The sequence below is a fragment of the Xenopus tropicalis genome, chromosome 3 (genome assembly GCF_000004195.4).
Source record: "Xenopus tropicalis strain Nigerian chromosome 3, UCB_Xtro_10.0, whole genome shotgun sequence".
Classification (NCBI taxonomy): Eukaryota; Metazoa; Chordata; class Amphibia; order Anura; family Pipidae; genus Xenopus; species Xenopus tropicalis.
The window spans coordinates 115644566-115651974 of record NC_030679.2 but is presented as its reverse complement, the minus strand read 5'-3'; positions in this window follow the sequence as shown (position 1 = coordinate 115651974).

The window sequence follows — 7409 nt, the reverse complement described above, 5'->3', positions numbered from 1 at the left end:
ATAACCACATACTAGGTATGCTCAAACACAGTCCCCTCCTAGATGCTATTATCCCCACTGCTACTATAGGCACCATTTCTCCCTACTATACCTGCTATCCCACAGCCACAGTCCCTTCCCAGAGGCTATTATCCCACTGCTACTATAAGCACCATCTCTCCCTACTATACCTGCTATGCCACAGCCACAGTCCCTTCCCAGAGGCTATTATCCCACTGCTACTATAGGCACCATCTCTCCCTTCTGTACCTGCTATCCCACAGCCACAGTCCCTTCCCAGAGGCTATTATCCCCACTGCTACTATAGGCACCATCTCTCCCTACTATACCTGCTATCCCACATCCACAGTCCCTTCCCAGAGGCTATTATCCCCACTGCTACTATAGGCACCATCTCTCCCTACTATACCTGCTATCCCACATCCACAGTCCCTTCCCAGAGGCTATTATCCCCACTGCTACTATAGGCACCATCTCTCCCTACTATACCTGCTATCCCACAGCCACAGTCCCTTCCCAGAGGCTATTATCCCCCCACTGTTACTATAGGCACCATTTCTCCCTACTATTCCTGCTATCCAACAGCCACAGTCCCTTCCCAGATGCTATTATCCCCCCCGCTGCTACTATAGGCATCATCTCTCCCTACTATACCTGCTATCCCACATCCACAGTCCCTTCCCAGAGGCTATTATCCCCCCACTGCTACTATAGGCACCATCTCTCCCTACTATACCTGCTATCCCACAGGCACAGTCCCTTCCCAGATGCTATTATCCCCCCCCCCCCCCCCCCCGCTGCTACTATAGGCATCATCTCTCCCTACTATTCCTGCTATCCCACAGCCACAGTCCCTTCCCAGATGCTATTATCCCCACAGCTACTATAGGCATCATATCTCCCTACTATTTCTGCTATCCCACAGCCACTGTCTCTTTTTATCCCCATTGCAACGGTACGCACTATTTCACTGCATGCTATCACACAGCCATAGTCAATTACAGTCTGCAAGAGATGCTGTTGTGCTGTTATCTCCGCTACCAAAAATGCTGCTACTGAGCCTTTGCAATCTAAAAGTAATTGTGCTGCAATGTTAAATTTTTTCATACTTTTCCTTCCTCCAGCTGCAGCTGTGGAGTCCCACTATGTGCTATGCCCAAAGCAGTGGACCCTGCAAAAGACAGCTGTGCATATTCTCTTCAGAGCATTTTTATAACCATAAACCAAAAAAACTATCTCCTGCCAGAGAACTTGACTGTGCCAGCAGGCAGAGGATTACAGGTACACATTTCTAATTTCGCTATGAAATGGTTTGTGCAATGAGCTAACTGAGATTTAAGCATCTCATGCTGGAATTTCAGTGGTCTCCTTTGGCCACAGGATAGCCTAATGTCTCAGGTTTGTTGGAGGCTCTGTGAGAAATAGGATCTGATGACAAAAAATAGAGAGCAAAAAATAGCTGGAAGGGAAGTGATCCCTTTCCTTTATTTCCATTCCAAAATACACCTGCCTGCAGATTCCAGCTGTTTCCTCCTGAAATTCAGTAGCATCTGTTATGGCTAATTCTGTGTCATTTTCCCATAAGAGAATCTGCAGAACTAGCTGCAAGCTGTTTCATTCATGGATTTATTATTCCAGAAAGAGTCTGCTTTACAGGCTGTGTTACATAAGAGGCATCTAAGAAATGGTAAGGGATGTATTTAAAGAAGCACAGAATGGGAAGTGACTGAAAGCATTTATTATTAGTGATGAGCGAATCTGTCCCGTTTCGCTTCGCCATAAAATTCATGAAATGAAAAAAAAATCAAAAAATCTGTGAAACGCATTTATCGCACAACTTTTTTCTTGCCCACATCTTTTTTTGTCGCCTGGGTCTTTTTTTGGCACGACCACACCCATTTTGACTGCTTGCATCTCCCACTTTCCACCCGCTCTCAGGTAGGAGGGTGGCTGGGGAGGGATCATTTCTATAACTATAAAGGAACCAGACCTGCTTCCCATGGATTCCCCAGTCTTACATTAAAGGTTATTATAAGTAACAAGGGAGTCCCTTAAACATTTAAAAGCATAAGCGACTGGCTTTCAGGGTGACATGGTATTTTATTTATCATATTTTACAATAGGGAGTACATTATTTTTTATGAGTCATGTGACATGACAGTATAATTACTAATGATATTCACAAAGTACTGCCTAGCATGTAGCATTGCCTTAATGATGCTGTCAAACATAGCACTCAATGTATCCCATAGACAGGCAGAGGGGCTGTAAAAATACCTTGGAGGGCCACATCTGGCCTGAATATCCATGACTGTTGTGTATATTCCACTATAATTCCATATATTTGCTTTTCCCAGTTGATAATTAGAGGTTGTCATTATATTCTATAGGCACGTAAAAGTTTTCCATCATGAGGCTATCATTTAAGAAGCAGGTATGTAACAAGATTCTGGTATTCGCCCTTACCTACTTTTGTGACGATAACTTATTTTCTGCACAAAGCATTCAATATGGCATTTTTATTATTGGAACATTTGAGCTAAAGCTGCTGTATTGCTTTCATGACATTCTCTGTAGCTATGAGCCACTTCTGGTGGTAATGCTGTACTGCTGATGTCCATGGGAAATAACTGTCCAGTATCAAGCAGCTTGTTATAATACAAATGCAATCTGAGTCTACATGCATTCTCTATTTTGCCTGTATTGAATGAGAAACTATATACTTGAAGGGGAAAAAACACTGTCGAAGTGCTGTATGTCTCAGGTTATGCAGGATTCTGTTGAAATAGAGGAGAACAATGGCTTGTGATTAATCATGCAAAACTAACGATGTCCTCATCTAATCCTGCCATATAACTTTTTTTATAGTGATATTTAACGTTAATCCTGACTATCGAGGTGGATACAAACACCACTACAAACCACAGACATCAGGTAAGAAGATATGATACCATATCCCCCCCTTTACACTTGTGCAACTAGTCCAACAAAATGCACATTGCATATTGAATTGTGTTCTTCATTATCGGTATTTCTGTATATACTTGTAAATGTATGCAGATTACACATATATTTAGGCTAGTGGTTGTCAAACGTTTTCAGTTTGATTCTTCCCCTTGAAGGTCCAAGCTTTAAATTAACTTTTGGTGAAGAACTACATTTATAGTGGTGGGATTTTGTTGTGTTGATCTTGTGTATGAATAAATCTACCATACCACTGGCAATATTTCCTGTGTTAATATCTTTAATTGGTGTGTAGCAGTTTGAACAATTTAATTTTAATGGTGCTGTGTGGCACCTATCTTCATAATATCAGGAACAACACTTTCATTTTCCTATGCTATGCTGGTTTCCATCAGCCTGATTTAAAAGTTCAGTTTACATCATAAAGGATGTTGAGATCTCTACCAGTGTGATTTGCAACTGGCTAAGGATTATGGGAGCAGTGCATTCAACAAACAATATCTTGATTTCTTTATATGTGTGGGTTGGGAATGTGGACCCTTACGAATTCCAAAACAACTAAATCATAGAGCTAGCTAAAAATCCCTTGGATTCAAGCAAAAAAAAAAAAAAAGAAAACTCCAGGGTTTCAAGGAAGTCATGCAAGGAGAGGTAACCTACAGTCCTGAAGTGTTACGGTACTACGGTACTGCTGTTTTGGTCAACTGTTCCCCAGCTCAAGATCTACTGATAAATCACAGTCTACCTTTTGCCCACCACAGAGTGTAGGTCCTAGGATATACTCAGATTCAAGTTTTGGGAAAAATTTACATAATAACATGTAACATAATAACATGTAATAATAATAATAATCTGTACTCTGTACATAGTAGGGGTAAGTGAAAATGGACTTGCTAAGTAATCTTGAACATGTTTGACCACTCAGGCAAGTGGCCTCTTCATCTGAAGTAAAGAGGCCATGTGGTAAGTGCCTGAACTTGGCTAGGGGCTCATCTAGGAAGAAGGGTGATAGAAATAAAGTAAATGATTTTTGCTCACGTTAAACATTTTTTTTCATTGTGTAGAACACTGTGTAGTTTATATTATGGAAACTTATTGTCAGTTTTAATGTATTTGATTTAGTACACTGTGTAATTTCCCTCTAAATTGCCTTTGAGGCTTGAGGTTGCCTGTGATCTCATTGCATGCCAGTTTACCAAGTAGTAAATGTCACCTTGTGTAGGTTTCCCTTTATCCAAGGCTGCTTTGATCATGTTTACCCTAGATTATTTAAAAAGGAATGTACATTATATTGCAAAAGAACATTGAAGAATATGAAAGTAGTATAGTAGGTGGTTATTATGAAATGCTTAGGTTCAGTGACCCTTTTATCTGGCAGATGGTAATTTTGCTCTCTGACTAGATACACCTACTGCAAAAGTTGAACTACTATTGAAGCCAGGGATTTCCAGAGGGTTTAGAGTGTGACTAATATGTGATCTGAGAGCCCTTAAGAGTCATTTACCACAGTAGGGAAAAAGAACTGCTCTATGAAAATTCCAAGGAATCCTACATAAAGAGTTAAGGAATATGGCTATATTGGAATTGATTGGTTGGGTTTAAAGCTGGAATTAAGGTCACTGGCATGCCAATAAATCACTTTACTAACACAGTTGGTTTGAGCAGTATGTTCAAGCCCAATGGGTCACAAAAAGTTATGAGATTCTCTTAAAAGAATCCTCCATTATTCAGAAATTGGAGTCAAATATTTGCAAGTCCTGGAGTAAGCATGCTGCTTCCTCATATCCACCATGAAGCTGCATCTTGATGACTTTAAATCACGATACGTGGTTCTGGGAGAAGGTAGATCTGAGGAAGTCTAATAAGGTTTAACACTTGCAAACAAGAGCTTTTGTTTCTAGTTAAAATAGCATTTCTCAGACCAGGACTGGTCCTCAAACACTGTTGTCATTGTTTCCCCTCTATTGCCTCTTGTCACTTTTCCTTGTCAGGGTTTAATTAGGACAACGAGTTTTCACAGGCTCATTTGTCACTTCAGCAGCTTTCTAACACTTTCTAATGAGGGGAAATTTAGAGAATCATGTGGGTTTAAGGGAGGGGGTAGATGCTAAGCAGAAAAGGCTTAAATAAAAGAGGGCAGAGGGCGACACTTAACAAGTGCTCTTGGGTCAGTTATCAAAGTCTCACAGGTGCATAGCTGTTGCCCCAGTCATAGAAAACAGTATGGCAAATATCCTTCATCACTAATTGTTTTTATATTAAGGAGAGGCCCACAAACAAAATGATTGCATAAACATGGCAAAAATCCTAAAATCTAGAACTAATTGTTCATCTTCTCAGGCCCTAAATTATATAGAAAATGAACACAATAAACAAAATCCATGTGGAGCCCATTGTATCTATCATGATCATCATCAAATCATTTACTTTTACATTACCAATAAGTTGCACAGACTTTTAATATAATTCTATTACAAACAAGGGCTACACATTAAACAGTAGGATAAGAGGCCTCCGCTTGCAATAGCTTTCTATACATATCAATATATGTCATAATCTGGAACCATTGGCCCATGCATGTGGCCATATAGCACCCTGATTTCCCTAATATCATTTAAGAATGACTCCTCCAGTAGCAAATATATGAGTTCTTTGGCCAACCACAAACAGAATAAGCCATAAAATTTCATATCAGAATAACGAAGCATAAACAAATAAAGGGCCCCCAATCTCTACAAAGGAATCTGTACTTTTGAAGCAGGAGGCATTACTAAATTGTGTCTGGGTTAAAAAACTTACAGAGAAGAGGTGCATTCTTGGTTCTGGACTCAACCAGCAACCAGTCAGTAAGTACTGTATATCTTAATGATCTATGATAGTTAGGCTAATGCCAGACGTGGTGTTTGGTGTATATTTTCAGAAAGCCGAAAATCGCTTGCTGAAAATAGCAAGTGAATGAATGAAATACGCTCGGGTGCAGGCACATGTAGCTGATATCCGCCGAATATATGAAGTCTCGCATTTTTTTGCGGATATCGGCTACATGTGCCTGCACCCGAGCGTATTTCATTTATTCGGGTGCAGGCACAGGTAGGAGGTGCATGACGCTATTTTCGGCAAGCAATTTTCGGCTTGCCAAAAATATACGCCAAATGCCATGTCTGACATTAGCCTTAGACTTATGAAAATAACATCCTGTTTGGTTGCTGTATAGTGCTTTACTAGGGTAAAATTTGCATCCCCAAGACATGTGACTCATCTTCACCCATTGGTTCTTACAAATATCCTTTATTTATATAGTGCTAAAATGTTCCACAGCTTTTAAAAAGGTTATATACCATTTACATTACTCTCCGTTCCATTATGGTTTACAATTTAAAGTGATACTGACACTAAAAACCTACTCTTCAAAATATTATATATATATGTACATAAAAAGTTACCTATAGGTTATGTTGATCGTTTTTCACTGATAGGGCTGCTTGTGTAAGCAATTGTTACTTGAAGTTCCTAAACCTGACTGTTTTGCCAACCTGACTGTCCCTTCTCAGCCTGTCAGTTATAGCTTCAGATGCTAACAGACTCCTACTGCACAAATAGGGCAGCCTCCTCATAGAGCAACATGGGGGATTTGATAGCTAATGTAAAAGTATTTCTGTATTTCTGGTGTCAGTATCTCTTTAAGGTCCTTATCATGTACACACATTAGGACCAATTTAATCAGGAGCTAATTCACCTGACCATATGATTGTACATTGTAGAGGTTATTTCTATGCCCTGGTTAAAATTTGGTCAAAATTATGCCTCCAGTACTGCAAAACATCACTGCTAACCCCCACACAGCTATGGCCATCTCCAGATCTGTATTTTTTAAGTAGGAAAATCCAAAACATTTTGTGATGGAAATATTTTCTTGTTTTTATTAAAGCAATGGGCAAAATAGAATGAAACAGAAGTATAGACCCAGTACATGAGTATGATTTTTGGATACATTTTATCTTGAAAAATGTGTATTTAAGGAGTTAGATGAAACCTCTGTTACTTTAAAATATACAAAAATGTTTGTTAAAGAAAAATATTTGAATGTATTTCATACATTAACCCTTTGTGTTCTATGAGTTTTAGTAGCAGACCCTGCTCTGGAAAATCTTCAACAAAAAAAAGGAAAAAAAAAAGAATTTATCTTAATTAACATAATAATGGAGGGTTTTATTGTGCTGTTAACCCATAACAATATGTGGCTGTGCCTTGTCTCTCCCAATTAGAGAGAGGAGTATGCATATTTTTGTTTATATTGGTTCAATTTCAAATATTTACTAATTGCTTCACACATTGTAATTATCACCAGCCTGCCACTTCTCTAAATGAGCGCTCATTGGCCCACCTACTGACAGAGGCCGCTCCTGGGGGCAGCACAATGATCATTACACAACATTCACCAGTTC